The sequence below is a fragment of the Lepidochelys kempii genome, chromosome 1, assembly GCF_965140285.1.
Source record: "Lepidochelys kempii isolate rLepKem1 chromosome 1, rLepKem1.hap1, whole genome shotgun sequence".
NCBI classification, from domain to species: domain Eukaryota; kingdom Metazoa; phylum Chordata; order Testudines; family Cheloniidae; genus Lepidochelys; species Lepidochelys kempii.
The window spans coordinates 159175139-159201250 of NC_136380.1; the positions used below are offsets into that span (position 1 = coordinate 159175139).

A 26112-nucleotide genomic window follows, 5' to 3' on the forward strand; every position below is an offset into this window, starting at 1 on the left:
TTTTACAAAAATATTTGTAATAAATAAATATAAAGTGAGCGCTGTACACTTTGTATTGTGTTGTAATTGAAATTAATATATTTGAAAATGTAGAAAACATGCAAAAATATTTAAATAAATGGTATTCTATTATTGTTTAACAGTGTGATTAATCACATTTTTTACATCATACAATTAATCATGATTAATTTTTTTAATCGCTTGACAGTCCTAGTTAATATCTGTTACCCCCATTCCAGTACTATGAATTTTGTGTATTTCACAATATATGCATTGTCTGATTGGTTGTACACCAAAAAAAGTGAAACCAGTCAATCTGTGTTGTAGGAATAGAAGTAGACTACATTATTACAAGTTAGTTGAAGTCAACTGGAGTTTTTCCCAAGTTAGGAGTGCAGGTCTGGACCCTATACAATGAAACGTGAAAATCAAACAACCCAGAGTTACTTTATGTACTTGCACTTGTAGCTGAAGCAACTGAACATTTTTTTCATTTGTGCAAGTGAATATTTTTGGGGAGGGGAAGCTGTATGTATTTGCTCAAATTTCTGAATATGTTATAGTTCTGTTTGGGTTTACTTTTTGCTTATATTCCAATAAATGAGCTTACTGACACGAATATTCACAGATACAGTAAATTTTAACTAAATATTGGCTGGCAGAAAGCAAGATTTTAATTCATAAACATGAATATCTGCATCAGATTCTAAAAGTTGTGCTACTTCCTTCATATCACAGAAACATATGATAAAACCTAAGAATCCTACCAAAACATCTCAAATTTTAAATATTTGCAAAACTGTTCTCAAAAAAAGTTAACGCAAGAATTGAGAAATCATTCAAACAATTTTGAATAATGAATAAATTTGAGAAAACAGATGCGCCCAAGAACAATTTAAAAACAAACAAACAAAAAGTATATATGGCAATCACTTGCCTCGGTTTTGTTAGCATCAACGAAAATGATCACGTCTCTAAGTCAGCAAGATACTTAAGTATCTGAGCAATTCCAGCTAACTCAGTGAGACTATCTATGCTCATGCTAAAGTACTTAGCTGCATGTAGTCCGATGTCCTTTTAAACAATCGAATATATAAGAATCGTATTTCAACTTGGAATAGATAAATAAGTACCTAATCCACCCAAAAAAGGTGAAAGAAGAAAACAAGCTTGCTGGTTTCATGCATACCACTTTCAGCAGCTCGATTGTGGCAGTCATAATCTCACTGTTAAAATGGGCACCACCATAAACAAATATCTAAAGAATAACAGCAAAGTAAACTGGAAGCCAAATTATTATAGCTTTCTGAAATAATTTGCTCTTTTAGAGCAGCACCAAACTATTTATTAATTACTAAGATCCTAATGACAGGTATCAGAGTAGCAGCCGTGTTAGTCTGTATTCGCTAAAAGAAAAGGAGTACTTGTGGCACCTTAGAGACTAACCAATTTATTTGAGCATAAGCTTTCGTGAGCTACAGCTCACTTCATCGGACGCATTCAGTGGATCCTAACGTCTATTTAAGAATATGTGCCACTAAGATCCCAGTATCTATTTAAGAACATTTGCCACCTAGAAAAAGTATCAATATTAATTACAAGGGGAGGTGGGACGGGTATGTTAAGCGAAAAACATGTATGTGGACTAGATATCTTTCTACCTGCAGCTTCTGTATTACTTATTAGTGTTAGAAGCGACAAAGGGCCAGATCTTGCTCTTATTGAAACCAATGGAAGATGGATATGGCTTTGTTTAGTCTGGCTTTGTTCAACTTGGATGCCTTCACTTAGGCACCTAGCGGTGCCCAACCTTATTACACAGGAGAGCCCCATAAATCTAAGCACAATCTTGTGTGGGCCAGACAAATTCTACATATTTTAATAAGATTTAAAGTCACCTGTATTGATTTATATTTTAAGTTCAGCTTGTTTCGTACATATGTAGGTAGGTTGTTTCTATGTACAGTATTGTCTATTCACACACTTGTGTAAACTAAAATGATGTAAACATAATGACAAAACACTAATGAATTAGCCATTAGTACATTGTGTAGAAGCAGGCAGTGGGCCTTATGAAATGCTCTGGTGGCCATTCACGGCCCACAGGTTGGGCACCCCACCTAGATTATTACTCAAGTATCTAACTCAAAATGGCTTGATTTTTGTCAAAAGACAAACATAATAATAGTGGTTTCAGAGCAACAGCCGTGTTAGTCTGTATTCGCAAAAAGAAAAGGAGTACTTGTGGCACCTTAGAGACTTAGCAATTTATTTGAGCATAAGCTTTCGTGAGCTACAGCTCACTTCATCGGATGCATACTGTGGAAAGTACAGAAGTACAAAAGGAAATGGTTTGTGTGTATATAAAAAGATCTTCTGTACTTTCCACAGTATGCATCCGATGAAGTGAGCTGTAGCTCACGAAAGCTCATGCTCAAATAAACTGGTTAGTCTCTAAGTGCCACAAGTACTCCTTTTCTTTTTGATAATAATAGTGCACATTTTATCAGACGTAATTTTCCAGACCATTATTTATTATATTATGTGGGCTAGCAGCTATTTGTTGTTGTTGTTATTAAATGTTCACTACAATCCTGATCCAAAGCCAATACAAATCTTTCCACTAATTTCAATGCGCTTCGAATCATACCTTAAAGGTGCTAAATATACAGTACTGGAGGTCATTCTTTTACCTATCCACACAGCATAGGCACCACCCAGAGACAGGAGCCACCCCACTCCTGTTAAATAAGTGAGGCTCTTGGGCAGGTAGGAGGAGGCACACACGGTAAAAACAGAGCCTCATTAAAACATAACTCAGGCATTATAGACATGTGTCCCGGGCCCCAGCTTCTGGGATCATGTCAAAATACCGGGGTTCACTTTAAAAAGGTAAACAACATCTCTAGTCCTCAGGGCTACAAAAAAAAAAAAAACACACACATACACACACCAACAACCCTGGAGAACGTGACCTGAGTCTGCAGCGAGCCTGAGACCGCAGCTACAGGAGTGGCGATGTCCTGCCCTCTCTAATGTAGTGGACGGCTAACCCTGAACCCCAGCTGCTGTGGAGATCCTACCAACCAAACAGGGGCTGAGGTCTGTGCTGGGTGAGCCCGGCCTCGGCCCCTTGGGGCCTCCCGGGCAAGGCCGCCACAGACAGGGGCTGGATCCTCCTGGGGGCAAGCCCACCGCGGCCCAAGCGGACTCTACTACCCACCTACTGGACCTACTGCCCACCCCCGACTGCCCCCGGGCGCGGCTCGGGGGCCGCGCCCGGGGCTGACCGGTCCCCCCGCAGCTCCCGCGCTGCTGCATCCCCCGCTCAGTCTTGAGCCCGGGTGCCGGCCGTGGTGCCCAGCCCACCCCCGGCGCTGCGAGACGTGCTGCGCACCCAGGGGACGGGGGGATGCTCCGCTCTCAGCCCCCGAGTCTCAGGCCAGGCCCGGCGTGTAGCGGGAAGGCGGCTCCCACCCGACGCAGCGACCCGGGTGAGACTTGGCGAGAGGCGCCTCCCCCGTCCCGCGCAGGGCCGCCGCGCCAAGCGGCAGGGGAAGGGCGCGAGGAGGAGCTGACGGTTGGGGGGATCCCCGGTAACTCCCCCTAACTGCCACCCAGTCCCCAGCGCAAGCGCCTCTCCCGCACCCCCCACTCTGGCGCCGGCCAATCGCAACGCTGCGCACGTGACGAGCGTTCCCTACGATGACCTCATCCCTGGTGTGGGATGACGTCAAATTCAAGATGGATGGAATCACGGCGGTGGCAGCAGCGCGCTCGGGCGAATCGTGAAGGGAGGCGCCGAGGGGGGCAGCAGGGTGGGGTGCGGCTAACGGCGGAGAGGGTGAGTAGCGGCCCCGTCTCGCGCCCGTTTCGGGAGCTGCCCGCGCCGCGCGGGTCTCCCCGTGCACAAAGGCGTCTTTTCCTGACGTAACTCTGAGGTGTTTTTTTTCCCCCCCACCGAGCGGGGCTGCGGTCCCCAAACTCTTCAGTGCGCCTGCGCCACTTACAAAATTAGCCCGTCCCTTATTCGCGCATGCTCCACTTCCGGAGACGGACTAAGCCTGCCCCTTGCGCGTGCACACATCCGCCACATAGACTCATCGAAGCCTCTAGTGCGCCTGTCTGGTGCCCGCAGGGGGCTTCGCAGTCCCTTTTTTCGCGCATGTGTAGTGCAGCTAAAAGAACCTCAAGCTTGCTTAGCTGCGCGTGCGCGGTAGCCAAAATGTGGCCTTTCGCCCTGAGGCGCAGGGCGCTCAGGCGCAAATGTTTCACTGCGCAGGCGGGCTGACGGTGCTTGTGAGGGGACAGGGGCTGCAGGGAGTTGCTCTGAGCATGCGCAATGCCGTGAGCGTGGCCCTGCGTGGGGAGGGGAACTATTGAGTGTAGTGATGTCACTATAGGTGGTGAGAGTGCTCGTGCCTCACCTGCTCCCGCCAGCCCGAGCAGGGAGCTCCCGCACCGGGGCCGTCAGCGGGTGCAAGAGCTGCCGTGTTGCTGGTTAGGGCATCCGTGCCTGGCGTGGGGCCCAGTCACCCCCTGTTTGCGTGGCACCCTGGGCTATCCCTGCTGCATTGGCTTCAGTGCAGCGAATGTAGAGGGCGATGGGCTTCCGTGACAGCGTGGTTTACACTGTATTATATGGAAGCTATAGATCACATTTCGTGTTTCTCTCATCTGAACCATGAAGAAAGAGAACACATTTGTATATGGTAGATTCTCCCTGCTGTGTCTCACAAAAGTGCTATGCTAATGTAAAAATTTAAGAGTAACTGCTGATGAAGTGGGCTGTAGCCCACGAAAGCTTATGCTGTAATAAATTTGTTATTCTATAAGGTGCCACAAGTACTCCTGTTCTTTTTGCCGATTATGCTAACCTTGCTGACTAGTCATGCACACCAGAGCTGGGCGGATAACTGGTGGTTGTTTTTTCCTGTTCGCTGGCAGTTCTGAAACATTGGGGGAAAGAATTTCAGTTTGGATTGAAATGAAACTGAAAATTGTGAAAAATTTCAGCATATCGAAAAAATGTGTTTTGAGTCAAATACAACATGTTGTTTGACCTGGAACTCTTTGTTGTGGGTATTTTTAAAAGGATTCATAAAATGCCAGGAGGAGGAGTAGATGGTGATGGTTGTGTACCAATGCCCTTCTTATAACTTTTAGTTCAGCGTTTAGGCTACTCACCTGGGATATGAACATAAGAATGACCATAGTGAGTCATACCGATAGAAGAAATGACACTGAGCTAAATGGACTAACAGTTGTCAATGCCGGATGCTTCAGAGAGAATTAACAGAACAGGGCAATTAAAAAGTGATCCTGTCGTCTAGTCCTAGCATCCGGCAGTCAGAGGCTTAGGGACACCCAGAGCATAGGGTTGCATCCCGGACCATTTTGGGTAGTAGCCACTGATGGACCTGGCCTCTGTGAATTTATCTAAGTCTTTTTTGAACCCAGTTATACTTTTGGTCTTCACAACATCCTCTGGCAATTAGTTCCACAGGTTGACTCTGCATTGTGAGATGTAGTACCTCTGTTTGTTTGTTTTAAACCTGCTGTATTACTAACTTCATTGGGTTACCCCTGGTTCTTGTGTTATGTGAACAAGTAAATAACACTTTTACTCACTTCATCCACACCATTCTTGATTTTATAGACCTCTATCATATCCCTTATTAATTATCTCTTTTACAAGCAAAACAGTCCCAGTCTTTTTAATCTATCCTCATATGGAAGCTGTTCCACACCCCTAATTACTTTTCTTGCTCTTCTCTGTACCTTGTCCAATTTTATTGCATCTTTTTTGAGATGGAACAACCAGAACTGAGCGCAGTATTCAAGGTGTGGTTGTACCAAGGCTTTATGATTAAGGAAGAGGCACCCCGGGTTAAACTAGCACCACCAAGCCCTAGAGCTCAGGTGACTGGGCCACCAGGAGAGCCCAGGTGGAAAAAGAGAGGGGCTGAAGGCCCACCAGAAGCCACAAAGAGTTGGAGCACTGAGAGAGAAGAGAATTGTGATGTTAGAAGGCCCAAACCAAGAGACTGGGCAAGGCCTAGGGCCCCATACAGATGTTACGCCTGCGGGGAGTGGGGACACATAGCTGCACAGTGTCCCAATGCTGAGGAGCCTATGCAGTGTAACCTGGGGAACTGGGCAGATCCATGCTCCCTAATCCACCTTGTGCGGCTCTCACTAACCCCACATATGTACACCAGACCAGTGAAACTAAATGGGGTAGAGACCACGGCACTGGTTGATTCGGGGAGTGCTATCACGCTTATCTCAGGGAAGCCTGTGAAGCGTAGTCATCTGCTGCAGGCTAAACGTACGGGGATAACAGTTAGTTACTACTCCACCATCCCAGTAAAAATTGAAATCCAGGGGAACACTACTGAGGTAGCAGCAGGTGTAGTCCCTAAACTCCCATACCCGGTGCTGATAGGGAGGGACTTCCCAGAGTTTGGAGACTTTCTCCAGTCCACCTATTGGGAGTAAGAGGGGAATCCTGAAGTTAGTGAGGCATCCACAGTAGATTGTCAACCCCCAGTCTTCTCTGAAATATCACCAGATTTATTTTCCATTCCCAGGCGGGGTAGAAAGATGAAAAGGGAAAGAAGGGCAGCTAAGGCCTTGGGGACTCGGATCCTGACCCAGGGACAGAGGATCGTCCTTGTAGGCAGGTGGACCAAGGTAGCTGGAAAGGAGGCTGCCCTGGAGGAGGAAATGCCCGAGCCTGACCCCCACCCTAATATCTCTGAACCAGGAGAGGAAACAGAGACTGGCCCCCTAGAACTGAGACAGACCAGCCCCAGAAGAGAAAATTTTGGACAGGACCAGGCTGAAGATCAACGGTATGACAACGTTAGGAAGGAGGTGAGCAAAATAGATGGGGTCCTCGTGGAAGGAAAAACGCAGGGACCAGGACCCTACTTCATAATGAAGAAGGATCTCTTGTACCGGGTTGCACCAGTACGGGGGCAGAAGGTACAGCAGCTCCTAGTACCTCAAAAACACCAGAACGCCGTGTTAAGCCTTGCACATGGTCATCTTTTGGGGGGGCATTTAGGAGTAGAGAAGACCCTGGCATGAATCCTACGACGGTTCTTCTGGCCCGGGGTACATGAAGAAGTACAGAGGTATTGTGCCTCCTGCCCGGAGTGTCAGCTGCACAGTCCCCGTCCTCACTTGAGGGCACCTTTAGTACCCCTACCCATCATAGAGGTCCCCCTTGAGTGAATAGCGATGGACCTAGTGGGACCCCTGGAGAAGACAGCTCGGGGCCACCAATATATACTTGTTGTTTTGGACTATTCTGTTTGCTATCCAGAAGCCGTCCCCCTGCGGAACACAGTCTTTAAAACGATAGCCAAAGAGTTGGTGGGGATCTTTGCCCGAGTGGAGCTACCGAAGGAAATATTAACAGACCAAGGAACCCCATTTATGTCGAAGCTAATGAAGGACCTCTGTACGCTGCTCCATATACATACCCTGAGGACTTCAGTCTATCATCTGCAGACCAATGGGCTGGTAGAAATATTTAACTGAACCCTCAAGGCAATGATAAGGAAAGTGGTAAGTCAGGACGGGAAGGATTGGGACACCCTACTACCTTACCTTAAGTTTGCCATCCGGGAGGTACCTCAACTGGGTTTTCCCCCTTTGAGTTATTATACGGGTGCCATCCCCATGGCATACTAGATATCTCCAAAGAGATCTGGGAAGAGGAACCCAGTAAGGGGTATAATAGAACATGTATTGCAGATACGAGACCGGATAGCCCGGGTCACCCCTATTGTACGGGAACATTTGGAAAAGGCGCAGGAGGCCCAGCAAACCCACTGCAATCTCCAGGCAAAAGTCCGACAGTTCCAACCAGGGGTCAGGTGACTGTGTTGGTACCCATGGCAGAAAGCAAGCTTCTGGCCTAATGGCAGGGGCCCTATGAGGTGGTTGAACCTGTGGGGGAAGTAATCTACAAGGTGTGGCAACCAGGACGCTGGAAACAAGAACAAATTTATCACATTAACCTCTTGAAACCTTGGAACCAGGGAGAGGCATGTGTGGTAGCCCAAGAGGCCCCAATCCAGGGAAATAACATGCAGGAGCAGATCAGGATATCCCCTGATCTAACACCAAACCAGAAGAAGGAGCTAACTGAGATGATCAACCGGTATCAGGACGTATTTTCAACCAAACCAGGCCGGACCACCGAAACATATTACCACATTATCACAGACCCTGGGGCAAAAGTAACTTTAAGGCCCTACCGGGTCCCAGCAGCAAAAAGGGAGGAGATCAAGGCAGAGGTAAAAAGGATGTTGGAACTAGGAGTCATTAAAGAGTCCCACAGTCAATGGTCGAGCCCGATTGTGTTGGTGCCTAAACCCGATAGCACCACTAGATTTTTGTAATGACTTCCACCGGCTGAACGAGATATCCAGATTTGATGCATACCCCATACCCTGCATCGATGATTTAGTTGATCTTCTGGGCAATGCCCGATTTTTGACCACCCTTGATTTAACAAAGGGATACTGGCAGATTCCCCTTACCAAAGATGCAAAAGAAAAGACGGAATTCTTGACACCAGAGGGTCTGTTTCAATATACTGTTCTTCCTTTTGGACTGCATGGGGCACCCGCCACCTTCCAGCGTCTTATGGACAGGCTCCTGCAGCCCCATACCAATTATGCAGCTGCATACCTGGATGATGTAATTATCCATACCCCAGACTGGGAGACCCAGTTGGAAAAAGTAGAAGCGGTTCTGGACACGCTAAGATGGGCTGGCTTTACAGTCAATCCAGCCAAATGTGCTGTAGGGTTAGCAGAGGCTAAATACCTTTGGCTACATTGTAGGAAGTGGCATGGTCTAGCCCCAACTGGACAAACTGGAAGCTATCCAAAATTGGCCCCAGCCAAATCGGAAAAAACAAGTCCGGGCATTCCTGGGGGTGGTGGGGTACTACCAGCGATTTATTCCCCATTGTGCTACCAGAGTGAGTCCCCTGGCAGACCTGATAAAAGCCCGGGGTCCGGACATGGTGAAGTTGACTGACACTGCAGAGAATGCATTCACGGATCTACAAACAGCTCTCTGCAGTAACCCCGGGCTTATAGCCCCGGACTTGAACAAAGAGTTCATTTTACAAATAGATGCGTCTGAAGTAGGATTGGGAGCTGTCCCATCACAGATGGTCGGAGACAAAGAACACCCAATCCTCTACCTCAGCAGGAAACTCCTCCCGAGAGAGCAGAAGTATGCAGTGGTTGAGAGAGAGTGCCTTGCTGTGAAATGGGCCATGGAAACACTTTGTTATTACCTACTGGGATGACGGTTTACCCTTGTGACTGATCTTGCACTTCTCCAGTGGATGCAGCAAAATAAAGAGAAGAATGCAAGGGTGACCAGATGGTTCCTGTCTTTACAACCTTTCCAATTCAACACCGGGCCAGAAGCCACCATGGCAACGCAGATGGCTTATCGCGAGTACACTGCCTGATGTCCCACGTGGCCTAACCCTGTGGTGTTGAGCAGGGGGGTCGGGCGGGGAGCGAGATATGTGACAGGGTCAGGCCAGATGGCTACAAGAGAATGGTCGAAGGTAGATGCATTAGTTCCAGGTTAAGCAGGTCCCTTTTTCCTGGGTAAGATAACAGGGACTATCCCAGAACACTCAGGAACTTTCTAGAACTAATTAAGGCAGACTTATTAGGACACCTGTAGCCAATTGGGAAGCTGCTAGAATTAATTAAGTCTAATCAGGACACGTGGTTTACAAAGGCTGTCACTCCAGTTAGTGAGTGTGTGCGCGTAAGGAGCTGGGAGCGAGAGGACGTGCTGCTGGAGGACTGAGGAGTACAAGCGTTAACAGACATCAAGAGGAAGGTCCTGTGGTGAGGACAAAGAAGGTGTTGGGAGGAGGCCATGGGGAAGTAGCTCAGGGAGTTGTAGCTGTCGCACAGCTGTTCCAGAAGGCACTCTAGACAGCTGCAGTCCACAGGGCCCTGGGCTGGAACCCAGGGTAGAGAGCGGGCCTGGGTTCCCCCCAAACCTCCCAACTTGGGACCCAGCACAGAAGGTTCCACCAGAGGGGAAGGTCTCTGAGCTGTTCCCCGACCCACATGGTGGATCAGCAGGGATTGTTCTTATTCTTTTTTTCCCATGCTGGCCAATGATGAGATTATCTGAGTGAACAGCAGGTTTGAGGCACAAAAGTGGCCAAAGTGAGGGCTACTGTGAATCTCTGAGGCGAGCAAAATCCGCCAATAAGTACAGGACCCACCAAGGTAGAGGAGGAACTTTGTCAGAAAGGATAATGGAAAGAGCAATGGTTACATATAAAACAAAGACATTTCTTGGAGGCTAAACTTGACTTTAACAGGCTAAAACTCTTGTTTAAAGCACTTTCTCACCTAAAGCAGTCTCCCAGCATCAACCAACCAACATGGCTGGCATTCACCTTTCACAAATGCAAAAAGCACTGTCCTTTTTGCTCCGTCTATGGTCGATGATGTGTCCTTTTTTCGTTGTTTTATATTCCCAGAGTTCATTGTTGTGTCCCCAGAATCAGGATTAGCCCCTTGGTTTAGACTCTAGTACCGGTCTTCCCATCCCCATTTACTCCATAAGCAGATTTGGCTTCCATTGTGTTAGTTTACAATGCTTACTGTACATAGCCAACAGGGAGACAGATGAATCAGCTTCCTTTATCTTACTCAAAACCTGTTAGTCAACCTTGCCTTGATTTAAACATATGTTTAATACATATGCACGACTTCATAAATATCCGTACCTACATCATTCGGTGATTGAGGATCAGTGTGATTCCAGCTTTTGTTTATGATCTCACATGACAGTCTTTATAGATAATTATTATCACAGCAATGTGTTGAGTGTCATGAATTTGTCAGGCCTGTCGGGCTACTGTTACAGAACAGTGAACCCTTTACCAGTTGGCATGGAGGGGTTCTTAGGGTCGCACCTGAACCATCTTTGTTAAAATAAGTAGATTGGACTTTTTTGGTCTATATTCGTGCCTACATCATTCAGTGATTATGAGGCTCAATGTGCCTGTTCTCCAATCCTGTAATCCTTCTCGTGGCTCCTCCCCGAATCCTCTCCAATCTATCAACATCCCTCAAATTGTGAACTTCCGAACTCCTAGATGAGTGCCCTACCGACCAGGCTATAGAATCATTCTCTCTTTCTCTCTCTGCCCCAATGACTGTTCCTGTCATTACGAATGACTACAAATTACCACTTCTAAAGACAATAACACCATCTCCAGACATTTTTCAAATGGCACCTAAGTCCTCCCAAAAAAAGTTTTGGTGAAAACTATTCGATTAACTCTTTATCGCATTCACAAATAGCTTGAGGTCACTCAAAATTGCATTTTTCATTGAATAAACTATTTGTCCAAAAAACTTAACTTAGCTCTAAGGCACACACAAATACTAAAAGATTAACGTGTAATGTATTTATTGGTCTGAGTTTGGGATGGCTTCATTGTTCAAAAGTAGCAAAGCTGCATTCCAAGCTCAGGTAAATAAAGCCTTTATTTCACCACACACCATCATGTACTCTATATTTTACAGAAAAGCTATTTTATATATTTGTAAACTTTTAATGGTGTGGTGTGGTGTTTTGTTTTTCGGTTTTTTGGTAAAGCTTTGCTTGTAACTCCAGGGTTGTCTTAATACCATTAATCCAATTATACAGGCCTCAGAGAGAGAAAGATGGCAGGGGGGGAAGTACTAATATATTTTTTAAAAGCCTCTAAAATGATTTAAAATAGTTTTTTCTATAAAGGTAGGACACTGCATTTTTTCAAGGCCAATTTTCATGACAAGTCAGATGAAATGAACACTGTACAACACTGGAAAGCCTGGAATCACAGTTTTCCACTGGCATAAGGACAGTTTTTTTCTTTTTCCTGATTGTGTGAGATATTGGATTTTAAAGTCACCTGTCAAGGAGTGTAATTTATCTAGGAACCCATAGTAGTGTAAATTTGGAAGACCAGGCTACATTTTGGGCAAAAGGAAACTCTTGTGATAGATGCTATTTTAAAAATAAAAAAAGCCTATTTGAAACTGCTCAGGTTTTTTTTCATTTTGGTAGTCTCAGAATGTAAGGATTAGTAATAGACTGCAGGTGAAAAGGACAAGATGCAGTTTCTCAGATGGTTGTAAAATTTAACATATGGATGGCATTGTCATATTTAGTATGAATAGATGTAGAATTGGTGTGTGTATGTACAATTAACACTGCATTAATGTAGTTTTTTTATTAAGCTTGAAGTTAAAATAATCTAAAGTTTAAGGTTTCAATAGCAATGTTAATGTGGGGGGGGGATGAGAGAGAGTTGTATGAATAAAATCAATTTAACTATTAAAGCAGGAGTAGCAAATGCTACAATATAGGAAGAGCTGGTAGCATTGTCTATAAAGATTGCCCAACACTTCCCCATTATAAGTCCCTGTTTTTGTTGCTTGTAACTTTGCTACACTTTAACAGTTTGAACTGAAATATTTTGTGTTGGATTTCTCTCTCAAGATGAATGATTTTGTGGCAGCAGGAATTTGAGCCAAAATGATTTAGCTGTTTCTGAGAATGAGGCAAGACAAAAATAAGTTGTATGTACATGTTAAAGTTCTTGTGACCTTTTATTTTAGAAACTCCCAATCCATTAGAGCAGGAATTCAAAATTAGGCAGGGGGAGGCCTTTGTGTTAGGGAGGTTCCTTTTTCCATTCCCAAGAAAATAACCTAAATTGGGCCAAAGTATTAACCGTTGAAGAATTGTAGTCTGCATGTGCTCAGTAGACGTTTGCTAGAGCTTCACAGTCAAATGCCAAAGATTCTGTCTGCATGTCAGCCCAGGGCATAGCAGGACTTTCCCCATCCCTGCAGGTGTGAGCTGCTGCAGACTCTGCCAAAGCTGGGGCCCAGGTTTGTGCATCAGAACGGAAAGCAGGGAACATTTCTCTTCTCCTGTGCCATCAATACTTTCCCCTTTGCTGGGCCCAGGCAGTGTTGAAGTGGAAGCTACCTGATTCAAATTTAGAGGGTACAAGAGCTAGACTGGAAGTGAGAGGAGGGAAGATAGGAATAGATAGGGACAAGGAGCCTGGGTTGGGGAGACATGGGACTGAAGGATGGCAAGTGGGGAGAGGTAAACTGGGACTGAGAGTTGGGATGTGGCGGAGGCTGGGGAACAAGATTGGGAACCAGGGGATTGGCGTATGGAGATAGGAGGGAGAGACAAATCTGATGGGGATGCCAGGTCTGGGAAGACAACTGGGACTGGCTGGACAAAGAGATTGGGACAAGGAACCAAGAAGGTGGGTGGGGATAAGGATACTGAAGCTTAACGAGAAGACTGAGTCTGGGGACAGGTATGGTGAGGGGGACAGTGAATTTAATTTTAAATTTCAGGCCAAATGGAGAAATTTTCACAAAGTTATGAGCAATTAATAATTATGAGTCACAGTTATTATCACTGAAGTTTTGAAATCTTAACAATAGTAGTTGCTAATAGTGACTTATAATATTCTTCAGTTTTGAAATACACAAATGAAAACTGTTGACTTTCCAGATCTGCAAAGTACCATTATTAACAGTGAGTGAAGGCTCATTCAGAAGGCTGTCACCTTCTAAATTTAGTGAATTGTTTCATAAAAAATAATAGTACTTGCACCTTCCATCTGAGGATCTCAGAAAACTAATTCTCTACAAACACAGCAAAATCCTTCATCACAGATGGAAAAGGGTGTAACATACTCTGCTTTAAAATCCATCCTCAGTTCAAAAGAGATCTCCTCCTCAACTCTGTCCCTAATGGCTCTCTGTCAGTGTAAGACCAGTCTCCATAAAGCAGTCGCTCCCCCCTCCCCCCAATGATTATGAAATTTGGGACAGCAGGTCTTTTTTTTTTTCTTTCACATAGTTGAAAGAAGGGAAATGTATTTTGTACTGTCTTCACTGAATGAAGCTTTTATGTGTCATGTCATTCTGGAGCAGATCATGTACATCTCAAAAACTGAGTCATTCAAGGAACAAGAAACAAAAGCTTGTTTTTATGTTAGGCACCTGCTCCACTCTCCCATGTTTTTTCTTTTTTCTTTTTCATAATATTGTGATTAATCTCCCCTACCAAATTTTACTCATCTGGAATGGATGAAGAATTCCGTCATTTTGGATTATTTAAATCTCTCTCTTATGTTGAAGAATTTTGTTGTAGTGCTTCAATGAAACATTAAAATCTTGCTCCCTAATTTAGTTAAAAATGCCCCTTTATTTAAATTGTCACAAATTGAGAGTACACCCTATGGAAACCTGTTTCCCACAGTCTACATTGAATGAAGGTTTCAAAAATACTTCAATGTGAGCTCTGATCGTAGGGCAATTCATGTACATTTCTTAAACTGAATTCTTTAAGAAAGGTAAAAGCATTTTGGGGCACCTACTTCACTCTCCTCCTCTTTTTCTACATTATCTTCAAAAGCAATTAAAATAAGCAGTTTTAAGAAATCTCTGGCAAAAATGCCTTTAAATATGTGTATGCATTTTTTTCCTAATTTTAGGATACTTTTTTCTTAATTTGTAAAACTTTTATTAGATTAGTTGGAGGTATTATATTAAAGGGTAGTGTTTACAGTGGTATTTCTCATCTTTTCATGTACATGCATAATTTCGTTAACATTAATTGAAAGCACCAACTGATATTTATCGGTGGCAGGAGCTGACTTTGGGTCCAATTCTGTTCACATTGAAGTCAATAACAAAACTCTCATTGTGTTCTGTAGGAGCCGGGTAGGGTCCTTTGTTATAATGTATTCAGGTTATACTGGACACAGAGTAAGAACACAATTTCTACATCTCCTAGAATTTAAAGTTTCAGAGCAGCAGCTGTGTTAGTCTGTATCCACAAAAAGAACAGGAGTACTTGTGGCACCTTAGAGACTAACAAATTTATTTGAGCATACGCTTTTGTGGGCTACAGCCCACTTCATCGGATGCATAGAATGGAACATATAGTAAGAAGATATACGCATACAGAGAACATGAAAACGTGGAGTAAGAGGCTAATTAATTAAGATGAGGTATTATCAGCAGGAGAAAAAATATTTGTAGTGATAATCAAGATGGCCAGTTTAGACAGTTGACAAGAAGGTGTGAGGATACTTAACATGGGAAAATAAATTCAATATTTGTAATGACACAGCCACTCCCAGTCTCTATTCAAACCCAAGTTAATGGTATCTAGTTTGCATATTAATTCAACCTGGGCAGTTTCCATCAGATCATCTAATTTGATTTACATATACAGGCCACTAAATTTCACCCAAATCCCCCTATATGAAACCCAAAGACTAGTGTCAAGGTTTCTTCCCCACTCTGAACTCTAGGGTACAGATATGGGGACCTGCATGAAATACCCCCTAAGCTTATTTTTACCAGCTTAGGTTAAAACTTCCCCAAGGTACAAACTATTTTACCTTTTGCCCTTGGACTTTATTGCCGCCAACACCAAGCATCTAACAAATATATAACAGGGAAAGAGCCCACTTGGAAACATCTTTTCCCCCCCAAAATATCCTCCCAAACCCTACACCCCCTTTCCTGGGGAAGGCTTGCTAAGAATCCTCGCCAATTTGTACAGGTGAACACAGACCCAAACCCTTGGATCTTAAGAACAATGAAAAAGCAATCAGGTTCTTAAAAGAGAATTTTAATTAAAGAAAAAGTAAAAGAATCACCTCTGTAAAATCAGGATGGTAAATACCTTACAGGGTAATTGGATTCAAACATAGAGAATCCCTCTAGGCAAAACCTTAAGTTACAAAAAGACGCAAGAACAGGAATATACATTCCATTCAGCACAACTTATTTTATCAGCCATTTAAACAAAACAGAATCTAACACATATCTAACTAGATTGCTTATTAGCCCTTTACAGGAGTTCTGACCTGCATTCCTGCTCTGGTCCCGGCAAAATCAACACACGGACAGAGAGAACCTTTGTTTCCCCCCGCTTCAGCTTTGAAAGTATCTTGTCTCCTCATTGGTCATTTTGGTCAGGTGCCAGTGAGGTTATCCTAGCTTTTTAACCCTTTACAGGTGAAAGGGTTTTTCCTCTGGCCAGGAGGGATTTAAAGGTGTTTACTCTTCCGTTTATATTTATGACAACTAGTTTCCCCAAGATTGAAATGTTTTGGGCTAACTAAACTATGAGCCACAGGCAGAAAACAGGAGAGATGCAGATGCCACCAGTGCCTGAGGCCCCTGCAGTGGCAGGGAAATGATTAAATGAGAGATGCCCAAATGATCCCAGCAGGTGAACCATGCCCCATGCTACAATGGAAGGTGAAAACCCCTTGAGCTTCCTGTCAAACTGAGCTGGTGCAAAATTCCTTCCTGACCCAAATCTGGGATCTGTATGACCCTGTATCACCCTGGGTGCGTGAGCAAGTCAGGCATCTAGAAAGACACGCCAGCCAGGCATTTTCTGCATGACCTCAGGGCACTGGTCCACCAGTGTCCCATCTCGAGCTATGACCAATTTAAGTTGCATCAGAGGAAGGAGATTAAAAAAAAAAATGCATCAAGCCAATTGGGGGGTGCGGAGGGAGGCCCCTGCAGATGCCTGCCTGAAGCCTGATATTTGATTGTAGTCACTATCCTAATACAGAACTACAAGTGTTATGAGCCAATACATGTTTATTTCCCACTCATATGGAAAAGAACACTTGTTTAGAAAATATGCAAAGGAGCTTGTTCAAAATTAACTTTTATTTGGAAGTGGAGGGGAATGTCCCTCATATACCTGTGTGACAAAATTCCTGCTCTACCTTGGTGGGTCTTGTGCTTATTGGTGGATTTGCTCGCCTTGGAGCTTCACGGCAACCCTCAGCTTGGCCGTTTTTCTGAACCCACAGTCCAGCCTGCCCCTTTTGTTGGGTGCTTTCAGAGGGGGGAATTGTTGGTGACACTCGGGCGTGGCGCCAGGTAACTCAAGGGGGTGGCAGACCTTGAGAGTCAATGAAGCCCCCTCGCTCTGGACCACCAGGTAACTCGGGAAGCGTGGAAGACCACGAGAGTCGAGGAAACCCCCAGCCCCCTGGCCCCCAGCTCTGGGCCCAGGCAAGCTTGAACACTTCCCTCCCCTGAAGCTAATGAGAAAACAGTTGTGATTGGTTGCTGTGTTACACATTGTATATGCTGCTGTTTTTACTTTGTAAGTGTGTTATGCAAATAAAAAAATATCTTTTTTCTTCAAAAAAAAAAAATTACTCTCCTATAGCCATCTGGCCCTACCCTGTCACACCTGTCATAAGGATTAGGTTCTCCCAATTTACTCCAGCATCAAACCACCAGCTATCTTCCCATTACCATCCATATCATCTGTCACGGCTACCACTGTTTTGCCTCTGGCTCAGGACAGCTGGATGGAGTTTCCTTTGGAACCCATCAAACTGCTCTTACATCACTTAAGGGGAGGAATCGCAAGAGAGAGAGATGAGGTGTTTTTCCCAGAATCCTCTCATCCCTCAGATTGTAGTTCCTTAGGCTTGGTTGACACACAGTTTTTGTGCCTATTTCAGTTAGGGGTATGATTGACTGACTGATTTAACCAACATAGTTATACAGGTACAAACCCTAGAGTGGATATAGTTATACTAAGATAAAAAATGTCTTAGATTGGTATAGCTTATTCCCCTTCCCATATGAAATAAGCAATACTAGTATAACTTTGCTCAGACTGGGGAGGCAGAGGGTGTGTTGTACTGTGGTAACAATACTGGTATAGTTGAAACAGTAAAACTTTGGTGTGTAGACATGCCTTTTAATGCAGGGGTGGGCGAACTTTTTGGCCCAAGGGCCACATCAGGTTTGTGAAACTGTATGGAGGGCCGGGTAGGGAAGGCTGTGCCTCTGCAAACAGCCTGGCCTCCGCCCCCATCCACTCCCTCACACTTCCCACCCCCTGACTGCCCCCCCCCCGGGAACCCCTGCCCCTCAGGCAATCCCCTCCCCTCTCTCCCCCGCCCCCTTATCATGCCACTCACAGCAGCAAGAGCTTGCAGCCACGCTGCCCGGTAGGAGCAGCAGGCCAGAGCGCTGGTGGCACAGCGAGGCTGCAGGGGAGGGCGGAGGCAGTAGGGGAAGGGCCGGGGACTAGCCTCCCCAGCCGGGAGCTCAGGGGCCAGGCAGGATGGTCTCACGGGCTGTAGTTTGCCCAGCTCTGCTTTAATGTGTAGTGTCAGTTTAAGAGAGAAAATGATGTAATTTGAGCTATGATAGATTGCTTCAGATTTTATTGAGTAGCCTTCCCCATATGCTTGAGACACACCCATTAAAGGGTACCTACAGAGGAGGGAAAATTGGGCTTGTGCCCCTCTGTGGATTCATGATGCAAAAATAAGGTCTGTTTTTTCTGCTTGTTTTAATATTAGAATTTCAGGTCTTGTATATTAAGGAAGACTCAGTGATGCCTATAGTGTTAATGAAATGACAACATCATAAAAGTCAAGAGTGAAAATTGAGCAACTGAGAGAAGAAGGAATTTTTAGACTGCTTAAGCTCCTTTGGTTTTTGTTTATACCTATTTAACTTCAAATGATAAATGTTTTGGATGAGGATTCGACACACTTTCAACTGAGGTATTGGAACTCACAGTAAACATCTATTGAAACCATGTTCTAAGATTTATAAGAAGTTTATTTTTCAACCTTTCTGGTTTCTTCTTAATATATCCTAAAGAAGCAAAAAAAAAAAAAAGTTAAAAGCTCAGTATTTTAAATATCCTTTACATGTCACCTTGAAGTCTCTGTTGCTTGCTTTTTTTTTTCCCCCTTTAAAAAAAAAATACTCCTGAAAGCCCCAATTCTGATTTGCTATGCATTAAGCTGAGGTGGAAAAGTGCTCTGCACCAAGTTGTGTGTGGCTTAATATATCAGGATCTGAGTTATTCCCTCCCAAAACTACCTGGGGGTTCTAATATAAGTCACACTTGTAGAATGCTGCTTTGTACGTATACAGAGAGAGATTTAAAACTGTTATGTTTATAAATATAAATTGACTTGTTACTTCTCACATGGATTGGACGGTGTCAAGGGTCCTTCTCCACTCTGAACTCTAGGGTACAGATGTGGGGACCTGCATGAAATATCCCCTAAGCTTATTTTTACCAGCTTAGGTTAAAAACTTCCCTAAGGTACACAAACTATTTTACCTTTTGCCCTTGGACTTTATTGCTGCTGCCGCCAAGCCTCTAACAAAAATAACAGGGAAAGAGCCCACTTGGAAATGTCTTCCCCCCAAAATATCCCCCCAAACTCTACACCCCCTTTCCTGGGGAAGGCTTGCTAAGAATCCTCGCCAATTTGTACAGGTGAACACAGACCCAAACCCTTGGATCTTAAGAACAATGAAAAAGCAATCAGGTTCTTAAAAGAGAATTTTAATTAAAGAAAAAGTAAAAGAATCACCTCTGTAAAATCAGGATGGTAAATACCTTACAGGGTAATTGGATTCAAACATAGAGAATCCCTCTAGGCAAAACCTTAAGTTACAAAAAGACACAAGAACAGGAATGTACATTCCATTCAGCACAACTTATTTTATCAGCCATTTAAACAAAACAGAATCTAACACATATCTAACTAGATTGCTTATTAGCCCTTTACAGGAGTTCTGACCTGCATTCCTGCTCTGGTCCCAGCAAAAGACAACACAGACAGAGAGAACCCTTTTTTTCCCCCCGCTCCAGCTTTGAAAGTATCTTGTTTCCTCATTGGTCATTTTGGTCAGGTGCCAGCGAGGTTGTCTTAGCTTCTTAACCCTTTACAGGTGAAAGGGTTTTTCTTCTGGCCAGGAGGGATTTAAAGGTGTTTACCCTTCCCTTTATATTTATGACAGACGGTGTCGGTAGAAAGAGACATGTAGAGGTTCAGGAGTCTGATGTGAGCAGTAGGCTGAGAGGATGTAATGATTTATTGCTCACCCAGCAATAAAAAGGGAAAGATTGGGCGGGGGAGGGGATAACAGGTACTTACAAGATGGAAACAGAAGCAGCCAGCTGTAAAATGCCCACTTCATGCATGTACTTGGCTCTGAAGAATTTAAAGGGCAACCTGAAAGGCTTTTGAGAAGAAAAGGATCCCATATGATGATAACCCTGTAGTGGGAACCTGTCCTGTCTTTGGAATATCATAGCTTTTATCTCCTCTATAATATAGCAATCTCCTTTCTCCCAGGAGATTATAAAATCTCATTTTTATTCAACTGGTCAAATACTAATAATCTCTGCTGACAGCATACTTAAAAGCCTAAGAATGTTTTCCGTAATAATTCACATAGTAATAGTAGCTGAATTCCCATTTCATTACATTTTGGAGAAAGACAGAATCCCTAAACTGAAGGGAATAATAACAATAAATTTCATTCCAAATCCCTCAAAATCCTTTCCTAAATTATAGTTCAAATAGTACAACCCCAAACTTACTATATAGCTTCAAAGTTTCTCTTTACACCCAGAAGGAGACTCTCTTTTTTTTTTTTTTTTTTTTTTTTTAAATATCGCATTACTGGTGACGGGGAAAGCATCAGGTTGTATCTACTCCATATTGCAATTTAATAAGAGTGGTGTCTATCATAGAATATTTACATAGCAAAATAAACAGAACTCCCTTCTTGTGCATCTCGAGTGTCCTGATGAATAACAGGAGAGTCATCTTTTCTGGTGATATGGACATTTTAGCCACAACCACGTTAATATGAATAACTTATTACTACTAGTGTCAGTCACAGGCCACATCTGTCCCTCACTAGAGCTAACTAAGGGCATGTCTACACTACAATCTTAAGTCAATTTAAGTTTGAAGTCGACATCCAGCCGCTACAATAATTAAGTCAGTAGTGCATGTCCACACCACACTTCTTATATCTGTGAAGCACGTCCTCACTAGCAGCACTTGCATCCGTGCTGAGAGCAGTGCACTGTGGGTAGCTATCTCACAGTGCAACTCTCCGCAGGGGGTTTGGGGAAGGGATTGCAATGCCTCATGGGACCAAAACATTTTTTCAGGGAGGACTGGGAATATGGCTTCAGTATCCTAGGATGAAGCTTTCTCCATCCCTCCCTGATCTAAACTGCAACGTATAATGTTTCACGCCTTTTTTCGAAAGGACGGCATAGCTGCGTGTACGCCATCTCCTGAGAGGCATGGATCCTGCACCTCTGTGCACTGTTGTGGTGAGTATTACAAACACCGCGCATCTTATCCTGCAGTATTTCCAGAGTCAGGAGAGGAGTCACCATGTGTAACATTGCAATGTCCTTCAAGCAGCCCTGCTGGAAGCCATAGAATGAAACAATTCCCAGTTGCTGCTGGCAGTCCACTGAACACAGTGGAGTGCCGTTTCTGGTTCTAAGAAACAAGCAGTGACTGGGGATCACATCGTTATGCAGTTATGGGATGATGATCAGTGGTTGCAGAACTTTCATATGCACAAGGCCGCTTTCCAGTAACTGTGTGCAGAGCTCTCCCCAGCCCTGCAATGCAACGACACTAAAATGAGACCTGCTCTGACAGTGGAGAAGTGAGTGGCAATCACTGTGTGGAAGCTTTTGATACCAGACTGCTACCAGTCACTGGGGAATCAGTTTGGAGTTGGTAAATCCACTGTGAGGGCTGTTGTGATCCAACTATGCAGGACCATTTATTGCCTTTTGGTAAGAAGGGTAGTGACTGTTGGTAATGTGCAGAACATACTGGGTGGTTTTGCTGCAGTGGGGTTCCCTAGCTGCAGTGGGACGATAGGGATGTGTGTGCCATCTATCTTGGCACCAGACCACCTTGCCAAAGAGTACATAAACAGAAAGGGATGCTCTTTAATGGTGTTGCAAGCATCAGGGGATCACCAGAGGCCTTTTACCTACATCAGCGTGGGGTGGTCAGGGAAGGTGCATGATGCCTGCATCTTTAACAACACGGGTCTGTTCAGAAAGCTGCAAGTGGGGACTTCCTTTCCAGAACACAAAATAACCATTGGTGACTTTAAAATGCCAAAACTGATCCCGAGAAAGGCAGCCTACCCTTGCTCTCATGGCTCATGAAGCTGGACACTGGACACCAGCAAGGAACAGTTCAACAATAGGCTGAGCAGGTCCAGAATGGTGGTTGAATGTGCCTTTGGCCATTTAAAGGGTCACTGGTGCAGTCTGTTTACTAGCTTAGACTTCAGTGAAAGCAATATCCCCTAGTTGTAGCTGTCTGCTGTGTGCTCCATAAAATCTGTGAGACAAAGGGTTAGAAGTTTCCACAGGAGTAGGGGGTAGAGGCAGATAGTCTTGTCTGCTGATTTTGAGCAGCCAGATACTAGAGCAATAAGAGGAGCACATCATGGAGCACTGTGTCTCAGGGAGGCTTTGAAAACCTGATTTAGTAATGACCCCTAGTAATGTGCACTGCTTCTTGAATTATGCCTTCCCTTACTGTGAACCTTGCTGTGCCTGCTGGGTTTCTGTCTCCAGCAAATGCCCTCTGTTTCTGTAGTTTCCTTGTACCTCTCCTTCCTCCGTGGTGTGAAGTAATAAAGATTATTTCATTCTCAGGACCTGTAGTTTTATTGCACAAACATATTGGAAGTGAAAGATCAGGAAAATAATAAAAGGAGTACTTGTGGCACCTTAAAGATGAACAAATTTATATGAGCATCTCGAAGAGTCTCTAAGGTGCCACAAGTACTCCTTTTCTTTTTGCGGATACAGACTAATATGGCTGCTACTCTGAAACCTGTCAGGAAAATAGTGTAACCTGGGACAGTCATTAGAATAAAATTTGGAGGGGAAAAACACTGTGATCTTTTCTTTTAAATACCGTGGCCTTGCCTGTCAAAGATTATTCTTTGTGCGCCTTTTATTCCTAGTATCCTCCCCTGGTGTGGAGTGGAAAGAATATAGCTTTTTCCCCCTGGCCTCTTGGAGCATGAGGGGGAGGTGAGAATACAGTGATGGAGGAATGCTGTTTTGCAGGGGCTGTAGAGGGAGTCTAACCTCAAGGTGTTTTTCGTGAAGGTCTACGAGATGCCTCAACATGTCCTTCAGAATCCCTAGCATCTCCTGCTGTGTGCCATGCCATGCTCATGCTCCTGAGCTGCTCTCCTGCTCACAATGTCCATGTCCAGTTTTTCAGATAGAGAAATCCTCCATGCTCTCTGCTCAGTGTCAGCCATCCCAGAGGCATGCATAATCTCATTAAACATGTCATTACGTGTTGTCTTTTGTCTTCTTCTAATCTGAGACAGCCTCTCCGCCGGTCTGGAGGACGAGCTAAAGGCCATACTTTCAGCTGTAGGACATGAAAGTACAAAGCAATCATTGTCAATCCATAATCAGGGTCTAGTGCACAATTAATACGTAAAAATCCTCCTTATTCCACTGAAGTATAAGGCAGAACATTTTAATTGATGCAAGGTATTCATTAAACTGGCTTGCTGTACCAGGCATGATGAGTAGGGCCTGGGGACATGGGCACCAAGCGACTGTCTGCAGCACTGGGTGGGCAACCCACGGCAGGAACATAAGTGGCATTGGCCACCTGCCCTTTGTAACATGGACTTTGTGTGGCGATCGGGGGCCACCATTGCCCTTCCCAAACTGCAAACCTTGGCAAAGGCAGTGTAGTGGGGGAAGTTGCGGGCGACGAGAGTGCACAAGAAAATTTCCCAAACCCTCCTCTACCCCTCCCCCATTGCGCTGCTGCTAGCCGTGGCCTGAGGCTTGTGGTTTCTAAGCTCAGTGCCTACCCCTGCCACCCAAACCACCAGCATTCAGTGGTGCTGGAACAATTTTTATAGTGGGATGAGAGCCACTGAACCAAACTATAAACCCTATGTATAATGAAAATCACTCCAAGTCAGGGGGTGCTGCAGCACCCCCTGCACTCCTAGTTCCAGCACCTATGCCAGCATGTCTGGGAAACCGTGAGGGAACAGAAAAGCACAATGGGATGGGGTCGCATGGACTATTGTTTTCAATTGCTCGGACTGCAATGAAAACTGCCACCGTCTCCCCTAGATGACCCAAGCTGATATCACTCTCCTGAAGGTAACAGAGACAGCAAGGACCTCATTCAGTGCACAGAATAGACATAGCCCAGAGAATTGATCAGAATTCTATAGTGAAATGAAACTGTTATCTGCATGACTCCTGCCTCTGTTAGTGCAGAAGTTGGAAGGTGTGTAGTGGATGAGTAGGGCCTTCATTTTCAGTTTTCATTTTATTTAACTTTTCCTGGGAATTTATCCGTGTTTATTAGTACACCAACAAAAAGAGGTGAAAATTGGTGAAAAAAACTATTAATAATTTTTTCTGGGTAAATATCAGGATTTATTTTGGTGGACAGGGGAATAAACTGTTCAGCAGATTAATGCTTTGATGAATGGAATTCAATGTGGTTTGCTGCAGAACTAAAACAGAACTCAAAACACAATGCTACCTCTGACTTTAAGAAAACAATACATCTCTAATCTCCACATAAAACTTTTCATTTGAATAAACAGTTTACTGTTGTTGACTTAAAACTATTAGCCTATAAATATTTGTGTTTAATAATTGAGCCACACCATTTGCAGTGTATACAATCAACTACTTCATTTTCTCCTGTTTTTGTTATTTTTAAACTTTAGAGGACTTCCTTGTGCTCTGAAACGTATTCTGATACAGATTTTCATTTTCTACCCATTTTAGTGTTTCAGGTCTTTAAACCATTATCTGCTAACAGCTTGAAATGTGTACGTGGTGAGCATGAGATTCATCAGTACGTTCAGATGTGCACGCACTTCAGAGTTGTGTGTATGCTTGTTTGTTGTATCTTCTAGATCAATGGTTCCCAAACTAGGGGTGCCGCTTGTTCAGGGAAAGCCCTTGGCGGGCCGGGCCTGTTTGTTCACCTGCTGCATCCGCAGGTTCGGCCAATCGCAGCTCCCATTGGCTGCGGTTGGCCACTTTCAGCCAATGGGAGCCACAGGAAGTGGCACAGGCCAAGGGACTTGCTGGCCGCTGCTTCCCACAGCCCCCATTGGCCTGGAGTGGCAAACCACGGCCACTGGGAGCTGCGATTGGCCAAACCTGCGGATGCAGCAGGTGAACAAACAGGCCCGGCCCGCCAGGGGCTTTCCCTGAACAAACGGTGCCCCTAGTTTGGGAACCACTGTTATAGACTAATACATAGCCATACTTCAACAGGCAGCTTTGCATTTACACACAGACTAATGTATTATCGTAATACATGTATCTCATGCAATGTGTTTTAATTTTCTAATAAAACAAGTTATTTTTTATATATTTGAATGATACAAAAGTAGGGTGGAAATTGGAGGGAAAATGAATAATATTTTTTGTAAAACCCAGGATTTTTCTGGTAAAAATCAGTTTAAACTGAAAAAGAGGGGGCTTATGAATGAGGTAGGGAACTGCAGAAAGAGAAAGGTGGTCCCATGGCTGAGGAAGTTGAATGCTGCCCTGGAGAATTGGATTATATCCCTGCTACAGAGCTCCTATGTGATGTTGGGCAAGCCACTTAAACCAAAATGTTCATAGTTGGCCATTAAGTATGTGTTCCTCATTTTCTGGATATTCAGTGTGTGACAACTGGGGTCTGACTTGCAGAAGTGGTGACCACTCCTAACTGTATCCTAAGCCAATGGGAGCTGTGCTTTGAAACATGTAAAGTGCTATGAAAATGCTAAGTACTCTGTAAAATCAGGTCCTAGTTGTTTATAATTGGGCAATCAAAATTAGTGGATGCTTGACTATCTTGGTCTTAATTTCTCTGTGCCTCCATCCACCATTTTACTGATGGAAAAAATACTACCACATCATCTCATAGGAGTATTGTGAAGATAAATTCATTAGTGTGAAGCAGTCATACTATGGTGATCAGAACCACAGAAAAACATGAGAAAATTAATAATTTTGTATTCAGTGTAGTGTTGGATGATGTACCGTAAATAAAGCAGGGGCCACACATTGGATGCTGAAGATAAAAATATTGAATAATTGTTCATTTAGTGAGCACTATCCATCCTGTGC

General features: G+C 44.2%; 1 protein-coding gene across 10 annotated transcripts in view; it reads left to right on the top strand.

The window, feature by feature from the left end:
• Nucleotides 1–3652: 3652 nt before the first annotated feature.
• ZBTB21 (zinc finger and BTB domain containing 21) overlaps nt 3653–26112 on the top strand; it is a 49305-nt gene continuing 26845 nt past the window's right edge. For 6 of the 10 annotated variants that reach the window (XR_013636359.1, XR_013636365.1, XR_013636367.1 and 3 more), the window contains exons 1-3: nt 3653–3844; nt 18470–18676; nt 21204–21270. The gene's annotated coding sequence lies outside the window, so the exon portion shown is untranslated. Of the gene's footprint in view, nt 3845–18469; nt 18677–21203; nt 21271–26112 lie in introns of those variants that run through there. The other 4 variants (XR_013636361.1, XR_013636362.1, XR_013636360.1 and 1 more) reach the window with 3 other exon arrangements.